The sequence below is a fragment of the Cryptomeria japonica genome, chromosome 9 (assembly GCF_030272615.1).
Source record: "Cryptomeria japonica chromosome 9, Sugi_1.0, whole genome shotgun sequence".
NCBI lineage: Eukaryota > Viridiplantae > Streptophyta > Pinopsida > Cupressales > Cupressaceae > Cryptomeria > Cryptomeria japonica.
Window position 1 is genome coordinate 604,583,023 of NC_081413.1, and position 26,195 is coordinate 604,609,217.

Sequence of the window (26,195 nt, forward strand, 5' to 3'; positions counted from 1 at the left end):
ACTTGATCCAACCCGAATCTAGAGGGAGTCAAGTGTAGCTTTTTCTCAGTAACAAGTTATTCCAGTTAAGATTCAAGAAGTTATGTTGAATGCCCCATTTTTTTCTTAGTGGAGGTCCAAAAAAGTACGTAAGACCTTGGAGATAACTGGGGAGCCCACATTGACATTTTCTCTCACCTGTTGTTTTATGATATTGGTGAGAACATTAATATTTTCCCTTTCTTCTCTGAAAAATTTGTTATTTCATTCCTTTGAGATGTTCCAAGATAAAATTGACAGAATTTGAAGCCACATATTCTTTGCAACTAGGTGAGAGTAGGGGGTCATAGTCCATTAATCCATGAAGTTTCTCATGGTTTAAGGATGAATCCAATAAATTTTCAAGTCCTTCAGAATAGCATCCCAAATCTTCTGAGCAAAACTACAATGTAGAAATATATGATCTATACTTTCTGTGTTCTTATAACAAGCTCACATCTATTGGCAAAGGAGAAGCCCCACTTGTTAAGATTATAAATAGTTAGAATCCTTTCATGAGCCATAGCCCATGAAATTTTTTTTATTTTAGGAATTAGTTCTTTGATCCAAATTTCTTTCCAATTGAAATTCTCTGCAGTATCTACCTCCATATCCTAGTAAGCCAATTTGGCAGTGAAGGTTCTCGATGAGTTGATTTTCCATATCCATTCATACTCCATATGAGAGGAGAAAAGGGAACAATAAAGAAGAATATCTAAGAGCTCCTTAGCCTCCATCATAAGTGGATCTTTAACCTTCAAAAGGATATCAGAATGGTTAGTGATAGTCCCTTTCAAATTTCTCCAAGCAGCTCTCTCCCCTTGCCACACTATGTAGTCATGCACTTTCACCCCATAGCATCTACTTAGGAAGGCATAGATGTTTCTAAGATGTGGGCGATCAGTAAGGGCCTGGCAGTGTGCCCAAACATCTTTCCAGAAGTCAATTCTTTTTCCATTGCCCATAATAATTTTGCCATTCTTTTTCATGTCCTTTCTAGTTTTAGAAACATTATTCTGAATGGGGGAAGCAGAAGGTAGCTCGATAAAATTTATGAACTTATTAGAGATTGAAGTATGAAGGTATTTATCTCTTGGAATGCTGGTCCAATCCATCTCCCCTCCAAATAGGTGCCACCCATTTTCAGTTAATAGGGCTCTATTGAAGGTCTTAATTTTTCTTATACCTAGCCCCCCCATGTTCATAGGTCTACACACTTTTTCCCAAGCAACTAGGGAAATTCTATTTCTTTCTTCAGTTCTTGAACAAAGGAATCTATTTTGAATTCTTTTAATATTTTCCATCACAACCCTGAGCAATTTAGAAAGGGAAAGGTAATAGATAGGTAAATTTTATAGACATGATTTCACCAGTTGTAATTTGCCTACCATACTAAGGAGATTCCCTTTTCAGCCAGCTAGTTTCTTTTGGAACCTGTCAAGAATTTCATTCCAAAAGAATGAGGAAGGAATGTTAGGGATGGGGGGAAGCCCAAGATAAGAATCAAGGAGGGTAGAAATTTGGCAAGCTAAGATAGTATAGATTTTAGCTTGAAGAGTGGGATTAACATTCATGAAGAATAGATTGCTCTCTACATAGTTAATATATTGTCGAGAGATTTGAGCATAATTTTCCAAGATTATTTTCCAATGTTTACCCTCAAAGACATAGGCCTCTCCAGATAGAATATTATCATCCACAAATTTCTGGTGCATGATAGGATCGAGAGTAGTAGCAGCCTTGACTTCTTTGAGAGAGCCAACTCTTCTTATTTTTTTAATATTTCTGCCCAGGACTTCAACAACAATGATTAATAGGTAGAGAGGTAGAGGATCTCCCCGACGGGGCCCTTTCTTATTGGATAAGTGGCCCTTTGGGATCCCATTAAGAAGGACAAAAAAGTTAGGGGTACAAACACATTGTTCTATCATTTTTAAGAATCTTCCTTTGAACCCAAATCTTTTAAGGACTTCATAGAGGAAATCCCAAGAAACCCTGTAATAGGCCTTAGAGATATCAAGTTTAAAAGCCATGGAGGGTTTTTCATTATTCTCCATTGAGTGGATAAGTTCATGCATCACAATTACATCATCAAAAATGTGTCTACCTTTCACAAACCCTTTCTGATTACCAAAGATTAACTTATGAAGCCAGGGTTTTATTCTATTGACAAGACCTTGGAGAGGACCTTGTAAACCATGTTACAAAGACTAATAGGTCTGAAGACTTTGGTGGAAACAACATTATCATGTTTAGGGATTAAAGATATGAAAGTATCATTGATCTATTTATGGAGTTTACCTGTTATAAAGAATTTCTTAACCGCATTGAACACATCAGCTCCCATGATATCCTAGTGATCTTGGAAGAAGGCAAGGGGAAACCCATCCGAACCCAGGGCCTTACAAGGCACAAAGGAAAATAGAGCAATCTGCACCTCTTGCATGGTGACCCTTTTAGTCAGTATAGATAATTCCTCAACCCCAATAACTTTAGGGATAACATCGAAGAGGTTGTGGGGGTTCTAGAGACCACTTTGGCCATTAGGAGAGTTTAAGCTAAGGAAATCAATGAAAAGAGCGGCCATTTCATCCTCATCCTCCACCATAGTACCATCTTATTTAAGGAGTTTCCTTATTATGTTTCTACTTTTGTTCTTGATTGTATATTGGTGGAAGAACTTAGTGTTTTTATCACTTTCATTTAGCCACTGTATCCTTGATTTTTGTTTCCAGAACACCTCTTCCTTTCTCTTAAAGAGAATTCATTGATTTCTTAAATCCACTTCCTCTTCGTACTCTTTTTCAAGTGCAGTCATCTCTTCGATCTTAGTTTGAATCTTCCCCAAGCCATAAATAATGGACATTTTTTGTTCAAAGATATTGCCGAAGGAGTATCGGTTCCAACCCTTGACCTCATCTTTAAGAAGTTTAACCTTTTGAGAAATTTGGTACATAGGAGTGCCCAAGATTGGAATATTCCACCACTGTTCCACCAACATTCTGAAATCTAGGTGATGAGACCACATCATCTCATACTTGAAAGGGTAATATTTGTGATCAGAATGGTCATCCAACACCAAAAGGATAGCATTATGATCAGACCTCGATCTAGGGAATGAGCAAAGGGAAAAGGAATCAAAGTTCTCCCAATTAGTAGAGACCAACACCCTGTCCAGCCTTACCTGAATCAAATATTTCCCGTGATGTTGGTTAGACCAAGTTAAATTAGAACCACTAAGGTTAATGTCCATGAAACCAAAGGAGGAGATGAAATCAGCATGATCAATCATACTCTCCGAGTAGTGCTCACAACCACCAGCTTTATTAGACGGGTACAAAGACGAGTTGAAATCTCCCCCAGTCATCCATAGGTCATTCTTTTGATCTTGAATGAGACAACACAGAGTGGACCGAAGACAAGCTCTAGGGGACCTAGCATTAGGGGCATAAACATTAACAAGGTACCATTGGAGATTGGTTCTAAGATCTTTCATCCTGATAACCAGGCAAATTTTTTTCAGAGTGAATCAATGAGCCTTTAAAAAAAGTAGGGTTCCAAAGAGTGGCAATTCCCCCAGAAGCATCATTAAAGTCATAATTTAAGAAGGAGGAGGTAGCCCAAATGGAGTAAGTAGCCTTTTGAAAATTCTCCTTATTCAATTTAGTCTCTTGAATCATTAAAATATCCATCTTTTGCTCCATTATCTTACATCTTAACATATGTTGTTTTATCAAGCCATTCAAACCCTGAACATTCCATGAGAGGACTTTCATAAAAACCAAACCAAAAAAAATAACTCTAGCCACCTAAATAGAGACAAACCCAACAATGAGGAAATTAAGTTTTCTTCTTTTTATTTTCTAAAAACCCTTCTAGGGTTGTTTGTTTCCCTATCGCTACCTCACGCTTTGCATCTTTTTGTCTAGTGTCTCTCAAAGAAGGTCGTCCACCCTTACTGTTGCCTGCCACATCCACTTTTTTATTCTTTTTATTCTTAGTGGCAACCTGTGTCCACTCTTTATCTTCCATTTCATCTTTAGTTAATCATAACTTTTACTTTGTTGGCAGAGGTGTGGAAGAGAATCCCAGAATGTGTAGATTTTCCTTTTTAGGGGTTAACATCTGGTTATCCTGATTAACATTTTCTTTATTTTGGGAGAGCACATGAACTTTAGCTGCAATAACTGAGATTTCACATGGAGTAGCTTTCTCATTTTTCTCATGTCCTTCCTTCTATCTTAGGTCAATAAACAAGTCACTATTCCCTGAAGTCTCCGTGGCCAAGTGACAATCCTTAGGAGGATTCATAGGAAGTAGAGGGACTTCACACATCACTGCAACCACAGAGGAGGATGTTGTGTGGTCATCAAGTTATTTTCAATCTCCTGATTGGAGGGACCATCCAACACCATGGGGGCTTGCTCCAGATGATTCTTAATCTTATTGCTTTGTTCCTCTTCCAAAACATCCATACTTTTAGGGCACAATTATTTATGGTTGTCATTTCTTATACATGCTGAACTAAGATGTCCAAATGGCCATAACTTTGGCAGAAGGCTTTAGCATTCTCATACTCAATAGGTTGAACAAAAGATTCTAGCTTAGAGAGGAGGGTAACCATAGTAGGTAGCACAGAGTTGATAGAAACATTAACACAAACATGTGCAAATAATAAACGTGATCTGCATTGTGTAATACTATCAATAGAAAGGAACTTCCTAAAGGAGCTCGTAATCCCTTTGAGAATCTCTGGATTCCTGAACTCAAGTGATAGCCCAGGGAGACGAATCCATGTAGGGGCCATAGCACCAAGATCAGCCTAGGGATCAAGGTTAGGTTTCCATTTTCATAAGGAAAGGAAGTGTATGTTCCCATAGGTCCAAGGCCCATCCATGAGAGTACTAGACATATCCGATTGATTAGTGAAGCTAAAAAGGAAGAGGCCATTAGCCATATCACTAACGTACACACTTCCTTTCAACTTCCACCTAGTAGCAACCCATTTTTTCACCAAGTCTAGAGGAGGAAAAAAATACCAGAAACTTTCCAACCAAGGAGAGGCTTAGTTAAGCAATAGCTGAGTTCACTAACACATCAACTACCTCTACCTAATGTTCACAAACCACACATCTATCCTGGGGAGTTGGACTATCAGAAGACATCCCCATCTTCGTAGGGCTTCCACCCTGGAGTTTCTCCACATAAGTCAAAGATTCAAGCTCTACAAAAATATCAAAATGGTACTGAGGAGAAGAAGGGTGACATGATGAATCTACCACCAGAGGGTCCTCCTAAAAAAGTGGGGCAGTCACGTACAACCAGGTTATGGGACCCAACCTATTGGGAGCCCCGAAAAGGACCCCACAGATATAGAAATAAAAAACAAAAAAGGAGGCAAGAAACACACGAGGAAATGCTAGCTGGAAGCAGCTAATGGAGGGCTGCCATGAGAGCTAACCGAGGGTTTTTTTTGGAAAATTTGTTGCTACCATGATTGTTGCAACTATGACATTGATAGTTGTTAATTAATGAATTGTTGACAAATTTATCCCTTATATTTAGCTTTGTTATTTCCTCCAAACAGTCCACCAACATTTCTACAATTGTTAACTTATCCTATTGCTCCATCATTTCCAACTTGATGAAAACTATCAATCATTTCTTCATAGCTCTTATTAGAATTTTGTTTGTATCTAATCAATTACAATTTTATAGGTTTCATGAAATCAGATGCCAATATTTGAATTTCATAAGATAGGTTCATGAGTATTAGTTAAGTAAATTAAATTTCCTATCAAACTCTTATATAATATTTCATCAACTTCTTCACAATTTGGGTCTTTAGTGAACGTGGTTTCTATATCGATTGCTATTGATGAATCTTTCTTCTCTTACATTTTTAACAATGTAACAATTCCTTTAGTGTGCTTCATTGAAAAAAAAAAACTCAAATACATCTTTTATTTAAATTCTAAGAAATTAATGATGTAAACCAAGATCATACACATTAATATTGCTTACCATATATTTGATCAGTTCAAATATAAATAATTGATTAGTGCTAGTGATGAGAAAATGATCAAAAAATCATACAATGAAAATTAACTTGTTAAAAATAAATAAATTTTATAAATTTTGAACAAAATTGATTCTAAAGTTCCCTTAAGAAAAAGAACTAATCAATTTTTTTATACCACCCTCTAGGAACCTATTTCAAACCACATACATGTTTTATTTTCTTTTTTCAACAAAAATAGGAGATTGTATCTCATATACCTTCCATATTGAATTTCAATTTAGGAATACACCTTTGAAATCTATTTGGTTGGATTTTTATTTATGTTGAGAAGTGAGTGCTATCATCAGTTTGATTATGTTTGTTGAGGCTTTTGCAGCCTATGTCGGTGTCAATTTGGATAAATAGAAAGGCATGCAAAATGCTTGGCTTTAGTGCGTCTCCCTAAACATTACTAATTGTCTTAAGGGGTCTTCTTCTCTTAGTTAGATGATCAAACATATCATTGAAGATTTCCTTATGCTCCTGAGAGATTTTGAAGACTTTCAAATCTCTCACGTGTTTCGGGAAGCAAATAATGTGGTCGATAATTTGGCCAATATGAGGGTTAGTTTAGCTAGCAGAAGAGTGTGGGATATTAATGATCGTATCCCTGTGGATCTCCATAGCCTCATTAGTAATGATTGTAATACGTACAAAGCGTAGGGGGTTCTTGGAAATAAAAAAGGCAAAAGGGCTTCAATGTGTCCAGGGCAGGATGAATTTTATTATGACTAAGCCAAAATTTCTGGAGACTTTCCTTTTCTTCATTCTTTGGTCGAGATCTATCACTATTATGTTGCAGACTATGGGGTTTGGAGTTTCTTGCTTGATGGGAGGGGATAGAAACCACTTGGAGCTCATAGTGGTGTATGAGGAGTGTCATAATAAGGAAGATGTTTGCAAGGAGATTTCTGCAGGCGGGTTGATAGGGTATATGTAGACGTTGCATGGGTCGGATGCCCTCATTACAGATTCCTTCATTCAAGGATGGAGGGATGGTGTGCTCTGCATCTTCAATATCGAGCTAGAAGTGAATGAGGAATTGGTGGCCAAGGTATCCAATACCTTGATTGAAGGAACCAAATTCTACAAGGACAAAAAATGTGCCACTGCTGCTTTTGACACCTTCCTCATGTCAAAGGAGAGGGAGAAAATGAGGAAAAGCACAAATGGTGGTTGGGATAGAACATCACTCCCTTATCTATGGATGACAATTTTGAAGGTTATCATGTGATACCTCACTCTAGATGGTAAATTTTGTAGTCTCTTTAGTCACAATTTTGTCATTTTTAATCATTTTCGGCATGACAAGTGTATCTCTTTTCCCTTTTACCTGGCGGCCTCCATGAATCATAGTATTTAGGCTCATGTGAAGAGGGTTTCCTCCCCTATTATTCATGAGGGATTGATCCTTCTGATCATGGATTGGAGTGGGTGTGAGAAAGAACATGATGCTAATATCTTAACGCCTGCTGATGTGGGTAGGGCTACACCAAAGGAGATGGCTTCCTCTGTCTCGGAGGTTATGGTTTCCATTCTTAGTCTGCGGAATTTATAGGAGAACCAACATGCCTTGTTCCTTAGGATTCTACAAGACATTAATTGTCTGAAGGAAAGGGTTGATCAGCCGAAGGGAGATTCAGAAGTCCTCAAGGACCATGAAAGGAGAATCAAATCTTTGGAGGATGATTGTTTGAAACTCAAGAAGAGTTTGACTATGGTGGTGGTAGTTAGAAAGGGAGCTATGGATAACACTAATGAAGGTCTACGCAAGCTAAATGAGCAGGCCAAAGTATTGCATGTCATTTTCCAAGGTAATTCTCCTTTGGGCAAGATGAAGACGGAGAAGAAGGCTAAGGCATCGAATGCAAGGACAAGAAAGACTCTCAGGGTGCCTTCGGAGAGCGTGGATGAGGATGAGGAGGACATTGAAGAGCCCTAGCCGGTTCCTGCAACAAGGCTTTGTAGCAAAGACAGGGGTGTGACCCATACAGATAGTGTCAGTAAGAAAGTTTTGTTGATTAACAAAGAGGTCATTATGAAGAATGAGAAAATAGGTAAGCTTCTGTAATTTTGTTTAGTTGTTTTTTTTTGTCTATCATTCAGGCTTCGTTGCCCTATTCTATTGGACTAGTTGGCGTCTTTTTTGCAGCTGGATCCTGGTTGTTTCAATTCTTTCTTATTTTTTGTTAACTTTGAGTTTTTGATCCCTGTAAAACCAGTTTTGCCCTTTAATCAAAACAATTTGATTATGTTATCTTGTCAAGTAGAGAAATGATTTTCTTTTAATCGACACTTTCAATTCAGCTGCCACTCATTCTTTATACTTATCAATTGAGTCATTAGATTTGAACTTTGACTTTTAACACCTATTTACAGTTAAAAAAAAATTGATAACAGTAAATGTACAGAATCGCATGTCTAGTTTTGATGAACTCAGTCCATCTATTAACATAACACTTTCCCATTTTTTTTGGTTGCTTCATAAAATATGCTTGCTTTACAAGCGTTTATACCAAATGTCATAAATACATAGTTGACCTCATAGTTTTGTAATTTGATGGGCATGCAAACACTGGATTGTAAAGTGGGCAATGAGCTCCACCAGCATAGAAGCTTCCAAACAGGCGTGGACGACCATCAAAACATGCATAGATTTTTGTAGCAGCCCGGGCACTCATGCATGCAAAACATGCAACAGACATCCATCACACCATGAAAAAGAGACGAATTCTGTCAGATCAACGTTGATGTTGCAAATGACCATTGTGGACATGCATGTAAAATTCAAGCTTAGAAAATTTCAACGGGTGGCAGTAAAGCCTAAATCCCACGGTTTTTAGTAACGCCCTCAGGGCCTGTACCAAATGGGAGCTATTAATTAGGGTATCGGCGTCCATCAAACTATGTTGGAAGTAATTTTTCGCTCCTCCAGCAGACATTTAAAAAATGTGGATGCATTGAACATGCGCATAAATTGCTAGTCCAAATGGTCTAAACTGATTCAGCCAAGAGCTTGAAAACTGATGCAATTGTCAGCGCATATACAAACTACATGGTGTTGCAATGGTAGTTCACGTATTAAGTAGGTATGCCCAGAACAAAAACCCATGCATGGCACATTGACTGTGATAAAATGCCTCGAAAGAACTTTTGTAGTTAGTCACGTACCAAGCAATGCGTTGATAAGGACTAATTTTATAAGACATGGAAGAGGTTCTAGAAATTCAAAACAAATGGAATTGCTAGGGTTCAGACATTTGCGAAAATGTTGAAACAGTGTCAAGTCACTTAAATGTTTGCCAAAATGCCTTGTATAAATATACTCTCATATGATGAAATGGTTGCAGAGAAAACACCAAATGTATTTCTTGAAGCAATCTTTCAACGTGAGTCCAGACGAAGGCGTGGAGACTAGATATGTACATCTATCAAAGCACAAGGACGAGAAGATACATCGTTTGCTGGCCCCTTTTGTTTGTTTTTGAATATATGGAGACTTCTGTTCTAGAGCTTGTCTAGAGTTTGGTTGTGACTAGGAGCATTTTTCTCTTACATGCTTTAACTGCTATTATCAAAAGAATTACAGAAACAAAATTTCAAATTGAAATACCTCCGTGTAAACATCACATGCAGTCCTAATTTTGATATTTTTGATTTGATATCACCCCGAGTGTTCGTGACTTGTGTTGTAAATCTCAAATTTTTAATGTTGAATGTTTTTTAAAATGCCAAAGGGTGTCAAGTTTGGAGAAAAAATCATCTATTTATGATTAGGCTTGGGCAAGATAGGTAGAATCTCCTTCACTTTTGGCTCTACTAAATCAAGCAGGCTATCCTGAGACACTACTAAGATATTACCATGAAAAATAAACACTTACCTTGACACAAACCACACCCATTGGGTAATGCACCCTTATGTTGGTTGTTATGTCATGCCTATATTCATATTCTAGTTTGAGGAACTTCATAGTTTGACTTAAATATGTTGATTGACCATAACATTATTTTCCAGAATGCAGTAAATAATATTACTATGGCATTTTATACATCCAAAACTGACAACATATTATTAAAGGATGTTTTCTTTTGATTTTCTGGAGATGTGACTTAGTTTATATAGATGGATATGATTCCTAGCTAGGTAATAGAGCTTTCTTTTGATATTTTTGGAGGTGTGTTGAGATAATGGAGAACAACTAGTTTATATAGATGGATACCTATCCTAGATGGGTAATAGAATCTAGGATTCTTAAAAAAAAAAAAAAAACATGTAATGACATAAACCAAAATGATATACCGAAAGATCAAATTTATCTTCATGAACATATAATCTAAATTTTGTGGTATGAAACATTGTGATATTTAACTTTGTAATCTGAAAACAAACTTACACATTTTTTTATCTCACTTAAGAAGATATATTATAAAAGTTTCAGAATGATTTTATAGTGTTTTAAGTAAATAATCAAGAACATATCTAGAAAATGCACAAAATATTTGTGGAGACACTTATAAATGTGAAATTTGCTTATAAATGTGAAATTTGTTAGCTACAGGCTCTCTTCAAAAGTTATATTTTTTCATCACATGTTTGAGGTTAATCTAAACCTAAAAAAAAAATGCATTTCCCTTTGATAACAATGAAACCTCTCAAGCTTGCTATCATAATTTTTTAACCATATGTTCTTCAATCTTTTATCCCTTTCAAATAAAAACTTTCATTCCTTATATAGAAAAATTGTAGATGTTATTAGAAATATTAGGACTAGTAATAATTTCTATAGGACTTACTAATCAAATATGTTATTAGGAATTTTGGGCATACTAATAATTTTTACACATTACATGCAATGGGAGGATGCCAATAATCCTTGCAATTTTGATGCCAAAATAAGTAGTGTATTGAAATCCACAAATTTATCTTCTCTATCCACCTTGCTGACATTGAAAGTATTAAATATTTTAGTTACTTTTCAAATAATATTTATATACACCCTCAATCATTTTGTTTACCAACATATGTGTCTCTAACTTGAAACATAATAAATTGTAAATCATTATAATATTTGAAGACTTTAATTTAACACTTGAAACTATGTTTAAACCATATTGTTGGTGTATTCAAAGTTATAAATAAAAGTGAAACTATAATTTGTGCCTTTTTGTGACACTAATAATATATTGATGACATTTCTTTCTCTTGAACCATACACTAATAAAATGCATACTCCATGAATCATTATATTTGGAACTTTTATTTGATATTAGGATTAACATGATTATGAGTTTCATTATCATAATACCCAACCAAAAAAATTTAAAAAATAATGTCTATGTAATATATATCATTCTTTGTCTTATATATACACTTCACAATGTAAAGTATATTATTTTATCTATATAATTAGACTTCCTTCTCTTACAGTAGTCTTATAGTATAATATAAATTCATCTAGATACTATAACCAACTAAAATTTTATATTTTCTAAATAGCAACATACTCCACTTAGCTTACGATTAATATCTTTTTGGTTGCTGGCCTTGCTTTGTAAAGCTTTGGGTTTTAGGTCCCTGTAAAACATGTTTGTTGTTAGGCCCAATATGGAAAGCTAATGTACTAAGAGGGGAGGGGTGAATCAGTAATTCAAATCTTTTCTTCAACAATAACTTTACGGTTAAGCATAAACCAAAAACTGCTGTAACATAATATAATGCTAAAACATATAAATAACAATCGTACATGATTCACTCCATAGCAAATATATTTTGGTGATGCAGAAACTCCTTGTTAGAGAGAAAAACTACAGTGGAGATGGCACCCACAACTTCACTACAACAATAATAAAGGTTGCTCGGTTAGAGCTACATGTTTAGCTATTTCAGATAGCTTACCCTATTAGGAGTATCAAGATCTTTAGATCTACCTTGCTAAAGGATTTTACAACACTTATTCTAAATGTTGCACCTGGTTAAAGGATTTACAATTTATAGACTTTGTTAGAGTTTTTTACCCTATTAAAGGTTTCTCTTACAACTCAAAATATTACAATCAAAATCTTACAAAATATCTACAACTTCACATTTAAAATATGTTATAGCAGATTCTATGTGCTCAAAATGAAATTACCTTGCTTATAGCATACCTCGGTAAATCATAAATTAACTCAGTAAACCCTTCTATTTACTCTGTTCCTTGACTATTCTCTGAAATCCTTCTCGATGACCTCTGTGTATCTCTGTCAATCGTAACAGTCATAACACTCAGTGCTTTCCCATGATTTTGCTTTTCACATATGTCTTGGTTCACACACATATTTTTTATCCTCAATTCATGTTGTATAAATATATCTCTTGTGACGGTGATCTTGTTCATGATTCATTAAATGAATAGCCATACAGAATTATTTCATTGCATAGATGTCCTCAAAATCATATAAAATCTATAAGTACAATTCCCAATGTGTTAACGGTTTCTTGCTCCTTGATCTTTGTAACACATTCCCCATATATGTCTAGGTTCAATGAATCTGGTAACACATTTCACTCGGTGTGTATTAGCTTGGTATACCATCTTTGCTTCTCGGTAGTCATAGAACGTTACTCGGTAGACAACTCGGTGTATACTAAACTTTATAACTTGTAACTTCTGTAACCATCTGCTCTGTGCTTACCAACTGAATTATTTTAGTAGTAATAACCGACTAGAGTATATAGAATAACTTTGGACATAAAACTAATGACAACTTAGTAAATAGTAACAATATCCCCTTTTGACATTAGTTTTGAAATGTTTGACAAAACTTCTTTCAAAGTCATAACTCAAAAAATAATCTATATACTTACAAAATTTGACTAAACTGATAGTATATACAATTGTCAATAAAATAGTATACTCAGATATACTCCCCTTATCAGTATATTGTACATAACTCTGATCATGCATGCACTATGATCAATATTCTATATTCATTGCTTGGTTCACTACTTGGTGATTATTGCTCCCCCTATCAAAATTCTGTATACTCGAATATGCTAATCTGCTCGGTATACTCCTCTTGTATACACTATACTCCCCCTTTTTGACAAACATCAAAACTAGTTACCAGTGGAGGCAACTAGTCAAAAATGGATTTATACTTTGTTCTTGCATCAGTGAGAGCGACAAAGAGTGAATCCTTGACACTATCCATGAGTGAATTCTAAGTTGTAATATTAGCTAACAGTGAAATCAAACCATCTAAAGTGCTTCCCTCTGGCTGAGTGGATAAGGAGGTAGCCTTATTGATCTATTCTCGGACAGAGGACAAGTGTGGAATGAATAAGGTTTGAAGAGTCATAATGTCCATCCTTATTTTGTGCTCTTCATTCCTAAGTTCCATTTGTTGAGCCATGAGCGTTTGTAACTTGGTATAGAAATTTTGAATCGAATTTGGCTCAGTGGTCAATTTATTTGAGAGATCGGTGATCTCTTTCTCAATCACTTTTGTTTTATTCTTGATATCTTTAATGATTAAAGAAAATGTACAGAGTTTTTGAAATAAATAAAGAATGTGCTTGAGTTGAGGGGACAACTTAGCAATAAATTTGACAAGTTTTACTTTACCGATAGCAATGGCTTTCTGTACCTTTTCAATCATTTTTGTAGTGAGCTCTTTGTCCTTCAATTTGCTCAGGTATTCAGATGCATCTACTCCAAATGTCTCGATCTTATTGAGGAGTTCATCTAGTTGAATATGGATGGTTGCATCTTTTGTCACTGTAGCTTCAGGTAGCATTTTTGTTAATAGTGCTTTGACCTTTTGAAGTACTCTATTTTTCTTTTGTATAGCCATTTGTTTCTCTTGCTCTGCTTTGGCTTTGCATAGTTCACCGAATTCAATAAGTGCTTTCCCTTTTAATTTGGATATGTCTACATTCGGCAACACAATTGGTTCTGACAAATATAACTTAAAACTATGCTTTTTCATTTTCTTTTATTTAGAGGAGGAGGCTTTCACCAGTTGAACTAATACAATGGCTTGGGAGGCTTGTTCACCCTCGATAGGTTGCTCGGTAGAGGAAACACTTTTGTCAATTTATTTAGCCTCAGAGGTAGCCTTCGGTGAATCCTTGCTAGGGGTCTTAGTTGTAACATTGTCAGTACTTGAAGTGGCTTGAGAAGTTTGTTCCCCAATGGCCTGAGAAGTAGCTTCTCCTTTTGTAGATTGGTGACCCTCTTTTCCTTGTTTAGTATCCTGAGGTCTCTCGGTTGAAACATGTTGATTTATCGGAGGATAGGACTTGACTTGTTCCAAAACTGACTCACTTGATACCAGTTTGGCATAAGCATTCCCTTCTATCATTTCCTTGTCCTGTACCTCAGTATCCATGACATCCTCATCAGGTTGTATAGTTTCAGCGGGATCTTGCTCAATGATATCCACTATTTCAACTTCACCTTGCTCAACAGTGCTCTTGATTCGAAATATTTCTTGCCATTGTTCTTTTGTCTCCTTCTCTACATCAAGATAGAGGCCATTCATCAATTTCAGGGCTCTTTGTTTGACTAGGAAGTTAGTCTGGTAGCTTTTTAGATTATCACTTATTTCATCTACCGACATGTCTGGAAAGAGATGTACCAGACTTCTTTCTCATATTTGTTTTTCCGAGTCCATGGCATATTTCCACTCGTTATCAATATGTAAATACAATTCTTTTGGAAGAGAATTAGTTACTTCCAATGGGACCAATCAGAATTTTAGAAGAGTACAGATTATAGCTTCTTCTATTTGTCTCTTTTCTACATCAGATATGGAGTCATATTTTACATATCTAAATGTTCCAAATCCACCATATTGCTTCAGACTTTTGCAAAAACTATCAACACTATGTACATCTTCCTTTTTACTCTTAACAATCTGAAATTTACTTACGTCTTCAGATTCGGTGTCACCGGACTCTTTATTCAAAATGAGTCTCCGAGTAGATTTATTATAAGTTTTTGTTACCTTTGGAACTGTAAATTTTTTTTGTTTCTTGCTCGGTGACACTGCAAATGATCTAGTGTTTGGGTTCTTTATTGAAGGAGTTGGTGATACCTTTAATGTATCTTGCTTCTTCTTTTTCAAAATTTTCCCTTTTGGCAGCTCGGTGCTCAATGTAATAGCTACTTCTTGGGCTTCTGATTCCTCCTCAGTGATGACTTGAACACTCTTGATAGGAGTGGAGGAAGAACCTTCTCCAAATTTCTCCATTAATGCTTTAATCATTTTTGTTGCTTTCCTTGTAGCCTTTGGTACTACAATGCTCATTTTGACTTTTTCATTAACTTCTTCATATGTACCATATCTAATCTCAGTAGCATGCCTTGGCAGTGCAAGAAAGGCATCTATCTGCTACTGTGTAATGTCAAAATCAATCTCATAACCCATAGGCGGCAAAGATTGAGTTCTCGGTTCTACTACATTGACATAGCAGTAGTTGGTGTCCACTTCAAAACATATATTGTCCTTATATTTTTCCACTAATTTAGGTGGTATCCTATGCCTGTTATGCATCTTTTCTTGAAACTTGCTAAAATAATCATCCATAATCTCATTGAAGTTATCACCTAGCTGTTTGATGAAGTCATTGATTTGATGGGTGATTGGTTGGTGTAGCTCCCAAACTACATTACCGACTGATGGAAAGAATTTCTCAAACTAGAAAAACATGCATACCAAAAGTGATCCAAACTTCCAAACTTCAGTGTGTTTTCCGAGTTGTTCTTCTTCGGCTTCCTTATGGTGTTGATATTTTCAAACAGATTTTTCAACAACACTTCACATAGATCAATCTTCATACCTTTCTTCACAATTTTATAAGCTAAATCAACAGCTGCACATGGTACACTATTTTCCCTTGCCGATTGAAAGAAAAATAACCTATGACTCTAATTGCAAACTTCAGCTCTCCATATGTGACATTGTTTAGTTTCATACCTCTACAATTAGATTCAGCTCCAGTTAAAGTGATCAATTCCTTCTGTGAAATCATTTTCTGAGCTCGGGCATGATAAAAAATAGGGTAACCGATGATCAAGTGGATGATTTCCTTGGTGATTTTGAATGGTTGCTCCTCTAACCACATAAAGTCATCATGAACTCTAATCAAAACAAATTTAACCCATTGGAGTTTGAAGACTCATGGGTAGGTTAGGGCTTCAATCAATCCCTTGACTTTATTATGTTCAAACTTGCTATCCAGTTTTCCATCGGTACACAATTCATCATACGTATCCTTGATCTTTGTGTGACCTAGTTCCTCAACACGACACTTAGTGAAGAATTTGACATCCTCAACTAATAAAACCCTATCTGGAATGAGTGAAACGCAGTTTTATCATCCAGTTCAGATGCTACTTTGGGAGGTAGTGAGTATTTTAGTGAGGGCTTCCTAATGTTATTAACAACAACGAGTTTCTGGATCTTAGGAGCCATTTCAAACTTTGGATAATCACTAAAGAAAGAGTCTTAGGGTTTGAAAACTTTTAACCAGTAGATGCTTTCCACTTAGTAAATATAAAACAGATATTCACAATTGATATGATCGGTTAACTTGATTGACAATGCATTGTGATTGATATAAATACCTTGAATTTCGCTTTGGAAGAGATTTGATCACCTTTGAATCACCTTCAAATCGCTTCGCTCTACTTTCTGAAAACTTGGTAAGTGTAAAATGACCACGCAAAAGCTTTAAGTACACATTTTACTTTATCGGGCTCCATGCAGTTAGGTCATAAAACATTAAATGCACTCGGTTCCACTAAACCAATTTACCTTCCTTTTCATGCTTTTGCCGAGTAGCCAGACTTCCTGCATTTACCAACTTGACAGGCTTCCTGCATTTACCCACTTGACTAGTGCTCCAAAAGACTTGATAAAATTTCAAACTTGCTAATGCATCTTAGCTATGTAGATTTTGAATTAAGTACATGATAAAATAGGAACTATTAAGATTTAACCTTGAGAGAATGCAGTTCCTTCATACCTTTACCAATTAATTTGGAATGATGCACCTAACTCGGTAGGTAAGGTGCTTTCTTCATTTGACACAATTTACTTCTTTTTCCAAATCATCTAGATTTTGCTTTTTATTTCTTCAATGTCTCCTCTAGGTTGATCTCTACAATCTCTAGCCAAGTGTCTAACTTTGTGACAATGAAAACATGCCATACCAGGATTTCTTCATGATCTTTGGTTGTTCACTCGAAACCTTATAAAGTAGTTGGCACTTATATGTCCATATCTTCCATAGCATTTACACCATATCCTTGTATTATAATCCCATGGTACTGTAGTATACTATCAGTTAAGATCTGTGTGAGTTCGATAGCCTCTAGTATTTGCTCAGTGTGTAGACCACATATAGTTCTTCTGCTTAAACCAACACTTCTCAGTACTATGTCCATATCTATTGCAGTTTTTATTAAACCCTTTGAATTTTGCCTTCTGATAATTGCTAGAAGACTTTGTCCTACATTGGTTAGATGTGTGACCATATTTATTGCAATTGTAACAATAGCCATTGGACCTAGTGACATTCAAATGCTTACCTTTTCTGATTTGGCACATGTTGGTAGTATGTCCTTGTTTTCCACAGTAGTTGCAAATAGGCTTCTTTCCTTTGATGTTCTTCTTTTTTCCAACTTGCTTTGATGATTCTCCTCTCTTAGTAGTGTGGATTCCCCTCTCGGTAGAGTCTTTTCCTTTGAAACCGAGTCCTGCAACTTTGTTGGGTCTTTTTCTATTCAGTTGCTCATCCAACATCTTTGATGCTTCATAACTCTTCTTCAGTGTTTCTTTGGATTTCTTCTCTATTTCAAGTTCATCGGTCAACCTTGATACTTTAAGTTTCAATGATTGATTCTCATCATCTTTCAGATTTGCTTCATGATGTGCATAACCCAATTGATTTGACAGATTTTGTTGAATTCTAGTCAACCTTGTGATTTCAACATTCTTTTCAGATACTAATGCTTCAAGCTGTTGTTTTTCTCTTTCTAGAATTTATCCTCGACTGTCCTCAATGCATCAAGATTTTTAGTCATCTGTGTGCTGAAATGTTCATGTTCTCTTTTCATTGCTTTTAGCTGATTAGTCAGTGCTTTGATCTTTTCTTTCAATGCTCCAATCATTTCTTTAGTCTCTTCAGATATACTACTCTCAGATGATGTCTCAATTTGTTCCACCAGCTCTTGAGAGTCCTGCAAATCATCAGACAATCTTCTTCTAACTTTCAGAGATTTTTGCATTTATTTCTGCATGTCAGCAATCACTTGATTAGCATGATCCAATTCATTTTGAAGATTCGCAATTCTCTGAGATTGTTTGTAGCCTTCCATTGATAAGATCTTTCTCTTTAGGCAGTTAAACCCTTTTCCAAGATTCAAGCTCTGATACCAATTGTTATGCCCAATATGGAAAGCTAATGTACTGAGAGGGGAGGGGTGAATCAGTACTTCAAATCTTTTCTTCAACAATAACTTTATGGTTAAGCGTAAACCAAAAAACTGTTGTAACATAATATAATGCTAAAACATATAAATAACAATCGTACATGATTCACTCCATAACACATATATTTTGGTTACGTAGAAACTCCTTGTTAGAGAGAAAAACTGTGATGGGGATGGCACCCACAACTTCACTATTGCAATAATAAAGGTTGCTCGGTTAGAGCTACATGTTTAGCTATTTCTAATAGCTTACCCTGTTAGGAGTATCAAGATCTTTAGATCTACCTTGCTAAAGGATTTTACAACACTTATTCTAAATGTTGCACCTGGTTAAAGGCTTTACAATTTATAGACTTTGTTAGAGTCTTTTACCCTATTAAAGGTTTCTCTTACAACTCAAAACATTACAATCAAAATCTTACAAAATATCTGCAACTTCACATCAGAAATGTTATAGCAGATTCTATGTGCTCAAAATGAAATTACCTTGCTTATAGCATACCTCGGTAAATCATAAATTAACTCGGTAAACCCTTCTGTTTACTCTATTCCTTGACTTTTCTCTGAAATCCTTCTTGGTGACCTTTGTGTATCTCTGTCAATCGTAACATTGATAACACTTAGTGCTTTCCCATGATTTTGCTTTTCACATATGTCTTGGTTCACACACATATTTTTGATCCTCAATTCATGCTTTATAAATAGATCTCTTGTGATGGTGATCTTGTTCATGCTTCGATGTTACAAACATGATTCATTAAATGAATAACCATACAAAATTATTTCATTGGTTAGATGTCCTCAAAATCATATAAAATCTATAAGTGCAATTTCCAATGTGTTAACAGTTTCTTATTGGTCGATCTTTGTAACACGTTTCACTCGGTGTGTATTAACTCGGTATACCATCTTTGTAGCTCAGTTGTCATAGAAAGTTACTCGGTAGATAGCTTGGTGTATACTAAACTTTTTGACTTGTAACCTCTATAACCGACTGCTCTGTGCTTACCGACTGAATTATTTTGGTAGTAATAACCGACTAGAGTATATAGAATGACTTTGGACATAAAACTAATGACAACTTAGTAAATAGTAACATTTATCTTTATCAAAAACATACTCCACTTAGAAAGAAAAGTAAATATGATAATATCCATGAAAAAAATAAACACTTGGGTATGCCATGATCTATACATCAACATTATTTATTTTTCCAAATACATTCAAATCATGAGCGTCAATGTCACAATATTTGTCATAGAATTTATTATTGAAGTTTTAGATGGGGCATTAATTCTAATGGAATCACATTTTTTTACGTAGTATAATCTAGCATACACTAATGTACCAATCAAGCATTTATTACTAAAGAAGTATAGCATATATCAATATCTTATTGGTTATCTATAGATATTTTCAAGGTAGATCTTTAGCATTTTTTACATATCAGCCTCAATTATGCCCTCTTTAAGATCACTTTTAAATTTAATGGGTCAATGAAAAATAGTTGGGGTATTTCTATAATGTAATGACCTCTCTCATTGTATTTAGACCTCATGTATCTCCTTAACTAGCTCAATTGAAATTTTATTCAACTCAATGCTAGAGATTTATAGACTATTGGTTGATATGCATATATATGATATTATAAATATATTTATCTTTGGTGGTGACATTTGTATATTTATATTCTCTTCTTTATACACACCATGTCTCTCTCTTTTTTCCTTTCCACATTTGTGTACTTCAAACCTCTAGCACACTATAACCTCTAGCTTGAGCTTTGAAGCTGAACTTCCTATCACTTAGTTAGTATTCACTTTGAACATGTATGATAGTTGCCTTTATGAGAGATTTAAGGTCATCTTTGATGTATTTTATCTCTTATACCTTTGTTTCATCAATTATTTGACCTAATTGAAATCTTATTTAGGTAGCTCATAGTAAACATAATGGCTATCTTGATAATATTAAAAGAATTCATTTACATGGTATACATCAAACTAGTCCACATTATTGACTTTATAATAATCTGTTGTAGGTCATCTTTATCTTCGAATAATTTCCCTTCTATATTATTTTTTTAGTAAAAGTACACTTTGTAAGATCATGAGGCAAGAAGCACATATCACACAAAAATCAATACTTATTAATATCCACATGATCTTTCATCAAGGGATCTAGGGTGTATCTCTCTTGGTGTCCTTGATATTGTTAACTTGGAATGATCTACTTTCCATTATTCTTGGGATTTTTAAAACAATCATAATTATTTTACCAATTAAAATTTAATATTTATCCCTCATTGAAATGATTTGCATTACCATTAGAATGAAATCCCATCTCATTTTCTTCTACTTTATATTATATTTCCTTCATTGCAACCATTAACTTGTCTAGTTTATCATCAATAGTGAGAGCATACTTGATGTGGTGACATCGACTATTAAAAAAAACTATATTAAATCTATCGACATTATTTTTGTAAGCTCTCAATTTCCCTTTTATTTTTTTTAATACATAAGGCTCTCTAAATGGTTCAGGGTTCATATTGTGCAAGAAATAGCCAAAATTTACATGAAATTCTCTACATAGTAACATCAAACATATGGATTCATTTGGCTACACATGAGGAGTCACCTTTATCATGGACATTCAACTCCTATTGTTAAAATAAAATAAACCTCTCATTTACCCCTTTCTTTATGATATTTAGTTTTTTGAATGTAACTTTGAATTGTAAGTGTATATTGTTCCTTCTAGATAATCTTCTAAGGAGAAAATATTTCTTATAATTACATTCGTGTTTACATGCTTCAAATCATATATTAGTAGAGTTACACAACTATTTATAGGATAATTCCCCTTGATTCAAGGAGGTTGTTTCTCTCAATTGAACTATAAGCAATTTCATCTATTGTAAGTTAATAATATAATAGGATTTTCATCTATTGCATTTTTCTATGATAATTTTAATATTAAATTCTATATTTATTTACTTGTACCTATGAGCATGTGTGAACTCTATTCACATAGTATCAAAGTGTGATGTAGTGGAAATAGGGTCCACTAGTCTAAACATGCAGAATCAAACACAATTTCATGAATTAGATTAGATAATGACCAATAGGCCCAACTACAAACCCTTGGGAGAGCTCGACACTTTATGTATTGTTCTCTTTTCTATTTTGATTTATTGGATGAGATGGATGCAAAGGACTTGTCTAAATGATGTAATATTGATAATAAATGACATAAACAAACAAAAAACATAACTAAAAATGAACTCAGATGTATTAAACTAAAATGGGGATGCAGAGAAGAACCTATCATATAAATATGAGATGAAACTGTGTGGACATTGTAACTAGGTTCCCTAGTCATATCATCTCTCTAAGTGTAGATAAGGAACCCAACTGAACTCAAAATCTCTCAAACTATCCTTTGGTCAATCTGCATGTCAAAATACTTAGACTATGCTTCTAGGTTCCTTAGTACACCTCTTTTATTCTAATTTAGTCTTATTTTCTCTGTCTCTATCTATACTAAATTGTCTTGTATCTTTAATCTAAACATGGAACCTATTTCTAATCTTAGATCTACACAAAAATGGAGAAAAATGGTGTTGGGATATATAAGGGATTGCCTCAGTCAAACCTTGGGCTTGAGTTAACCTTAAAGAAATGATGATTATGAAAGAAATAGAAATTTAAAGTGAAATTATTGAATGGAAATGATTATACCTTCAATTTCTACTTGAAGATGCCTTATCATAGCTTTATGCTATTTTAAATCATATTTTGTTTTGAGGAATGATAATTTATCTTGGATTGAATTGATAGATTAATAATGAGATGAATAAATGAATTAAGGATGATGCCTTATATAGGGTTCTCAAGGTAAATTCACTTTTTGGTAGATGTAAAATGGCCATATCCTAACTTTGAGGATAGATAAGGAAATGTCATGGATGACACATTATCCTCCAAACATTTTTGTCAAAAATCATGAAATCATGTGGCGAAGCCACATAGTGCCAATAAAATAAGCTTGGATTTTTAGGCATGTGAGATAATAGGCCCTGATATTAGACCTATAATTTATTTTAGAAATGGTGAAATTTAAGTGGGAGGAAAAACTACATTTAACTTTAAAATGAGAAAGGACCCATATAGACTTAAAATGAAATAGGAGAAATGGTACACTTAAAAAATAAGGGTGCAAAGAGGAGTTTTCTGAAGTATTAAAGTGGGATGTAACTCATATTCTTGAACTGAGTACTAATTTGAGGAAAGAATAAGTCCTTATTTTTTAGAGGGATGGGAAAATTAAAAGTAGTTCTAGAAGAGTGTGAAATTGGACTCATAATTAAAAAGGAGTGCAATTCACTTCAATAAAATTAGCCTCGACTTTGGTGAGAGTACAAACTTACAGGTTTCATTTTGCATTCCATTTCCATATTTATGTTTTAGAGTTGATTTCTAATTTTGTTTCTATTTGTGTATGTTGGCTATTTCCCATTTTATAGCATTTCTTGTCTTAAATATATCAAAACATGTCAAGTCAAAAAGTGGAACAACTGATCATAGTGCTTAGCTCTTGTAAGGACTTAAGGTGAGCCTAATTGATTGTTCCCTAATGAAATTATATCCCAAGTGGAAAATGGTTCCTAATTTGCATTCTTAAGGTAGAGACAATATTTTTTGATCATTTAATTTTGGAGAACATAACATGTCTTACACTTCATAATTCTATTTTATTTTATTTTTTTCATATTTTACTTTTAGCTATAGATATTACACAATATGAATTGTTAAATCACTTTCACATTCATTTGCATAAATCTAACTACCTACAATTATCAAAATCATTTGTTGAAAGGTATCTTATTTCATTTTATGTTACTTGCATTGATTCATTGCATAATAATTTATTACATAAGAAGGTTTAAATTTTGTATCCAACATTTACTTCATTTCTAAAAGATTTCATGTAAATTTTATCTTGTTATATGATTCTATTTTTCAAGATGTTTATTGAATGTTTGGACCTAGTGGATATTTCATGTGGTATTTTTAATAATCCTGCTATAAATGATGTTAAGATGAATCTTGGTTGTACCTCTCATGGAGTTTTCCTTATTCACGAGAACAATTTAATACTTCTATTAATGATATATCTACTAGAGATGAAGAATTAAAAAGTAATGAGGAATCCTCTTCCAATAAGGTTACTTTGGTGGAAGAGGGACACGCTTTGAAAATTAATAATCCAACTCTCAACACATCTATCGCTTTAGATCCTCCTTATTCTCCTAGGTCTTATCTTAACCATCAAAATGTTTTGATACAAGATGATCTATTATACATTTTCTTAATGATAGGACACAACATTATATTGAGTAGAAATGAAACTTTACGTGATGAAAGCATTTCTTTGCAACCCAAAAAAAATAATGCAAATGGAATCTCTTACCTCTCGAGAAGACGTGAATGATGCTAATAAATATGTACACCCTCCTACAAGGATCCATCCTTGTTTCTCTATTCATCCCTCTAGTGTTTCAAGATCTCATTACGCAAAAAATTCCAATGATGTTTATGATGAAATTCCTTCCCCCTCACATTTGCAAACAAATTATAAATGTTTCTTTCATATGGTTTCTAAAAAAAGATATAGAGTACATGGTTTTGGATGTATAGAATAAGGAATCAAGTTCCTTATATAACCTTCATCCCAATGCACTAGAGAAGGCTTAGGATTTCAAATTCATTCCTTTCCAATCACTTCATCAAAGCCTAACCTTCCCCTCCCATAAGTAACTTCTACTAGATAGTAGAAATAATATTTTGGAGACTTAAATATGACTAAAAGATCACCTGAAACATTTCATAAGTCATTGTCATAACTCTAAAAAAGTGCCAGTAATAGTTCTATCTCTATCATTATGTGTTTATACTCACTCTCATTCTGATTTAAAAGAATTTAAGGAATTTATTCAAGAATTATATGACAAGGCTCTCATTCACATAGCAATTGATATTATTTTTTTTCTAAATATAAATATACATTTAGTTCAGTAGTGTTGTTGGACTTGTTATGTTTCTCCCCACTATGTGACATTGATAGCTTATGTTTTTGTGGCTCGTTACCATTCATGGTGGTAAAATTATATATGCAATCACACATGGCTAGAAACGTAATAGATTAATTATTCTTTTCTTTACACTAGGGGTAAAGAATGGTTTTTCAATCATTTCTTCCTTCTTAAGGATCATTTTTCCCTTTATTGAGTTGTATATTTATAAGGATACCCTTTCTTACATAGAATTGTTTATTCTTCATGAATATTTTTTCCTTGCTTGGATGTGTGTATCATTGACTCGGACCTATTCCTTACTTGAAAGCATACTGAACTTTTATAAATTATCTCTTCTTAGTGTTAACAGTGTGTAAGATTTCATCGAGAATCCCCTCTCTTTACAAGAGGGAAGGTGTGCATTCTTCTTCTTTCTTCATATTAAATATGCCATATTTGTTCAAAAATTTCCTTTCTCTATGGAGGTAGATATATTTAGGTAATGATCTCTTCCTCCCACATTTGATAATTATGGATCTTTGATAAGGATCCATATACACTTGTTGCAAGATATCACTTTTACAACTATCTCTTCCTTGCTTGAAGATTATATTTTTTGATGGATGTTTTGAAACACTCACCAATAGTTAGGTAGTTTATATGAACACTCACCACCTCTCTTGAAAAGAAGTAAGATTTGGGAAACTAACCACTCTAAGGTCTCTATAGTCAGGTCTCTACATTGGTGGATCACTCAGTGGTTGATGCAATTGTACCTATCACGGGGCTTGTTGGTTGTAACTACTTCAAATTACCTACTTTTTTTGTATTTTCTAATTTTCAATTTCTCCAAATAAATAGGAAAAGATAGATTAGGGGAACAAGTGAATAACAATGAAATTGATACAATAACAACTGAATGATCCACATGGCTAGAATTACGTAATCCAAATATTATCAGTACCACTAAATCATCATTCAAATGACAAACTCTTGAAAATATATAGTCAAAGAACTTTACACAGCAACGGAAATGAATATCACCCAACCAATAATTTCCCTATAAATTTAATCTTCATATACCATTTACATGCACAAGATGATTCATAAAATAATAAAGCATCCAAAAGAACTAGTTGTTGATTCAAATGAGAGAAATTAACAGATCACAAAGACCACAACCATATAGAACACAAAAGTGGATCAAGCAATCCACAAGTTGTTTTTTGTATTAAACTTCAAAGAGTATCAAAAAATCTTCTAAACTTATAAAAATTTGCAGAAAATCTCTAATGGAATCTCTAAAATGAACCTTAAATCATTAATTCACAGATGCCCAAAAATGACCCAAATTTAATAATTTATAGAGTTTTACCCTACATCCTAGGAAAGAATCATGCCCACACTAGGGTTACAAAAAGGAAGGAGTCACAGTCAACATGCAAGTTGCTTGTGAACTCTAGTTAAGTACTACTAAACTGACACTCCATGTCCACTTCCAAAATGGTGCTCCAGCAGCAAGTATTTCAAACCATACAAAAATAGTGCCTCAAAA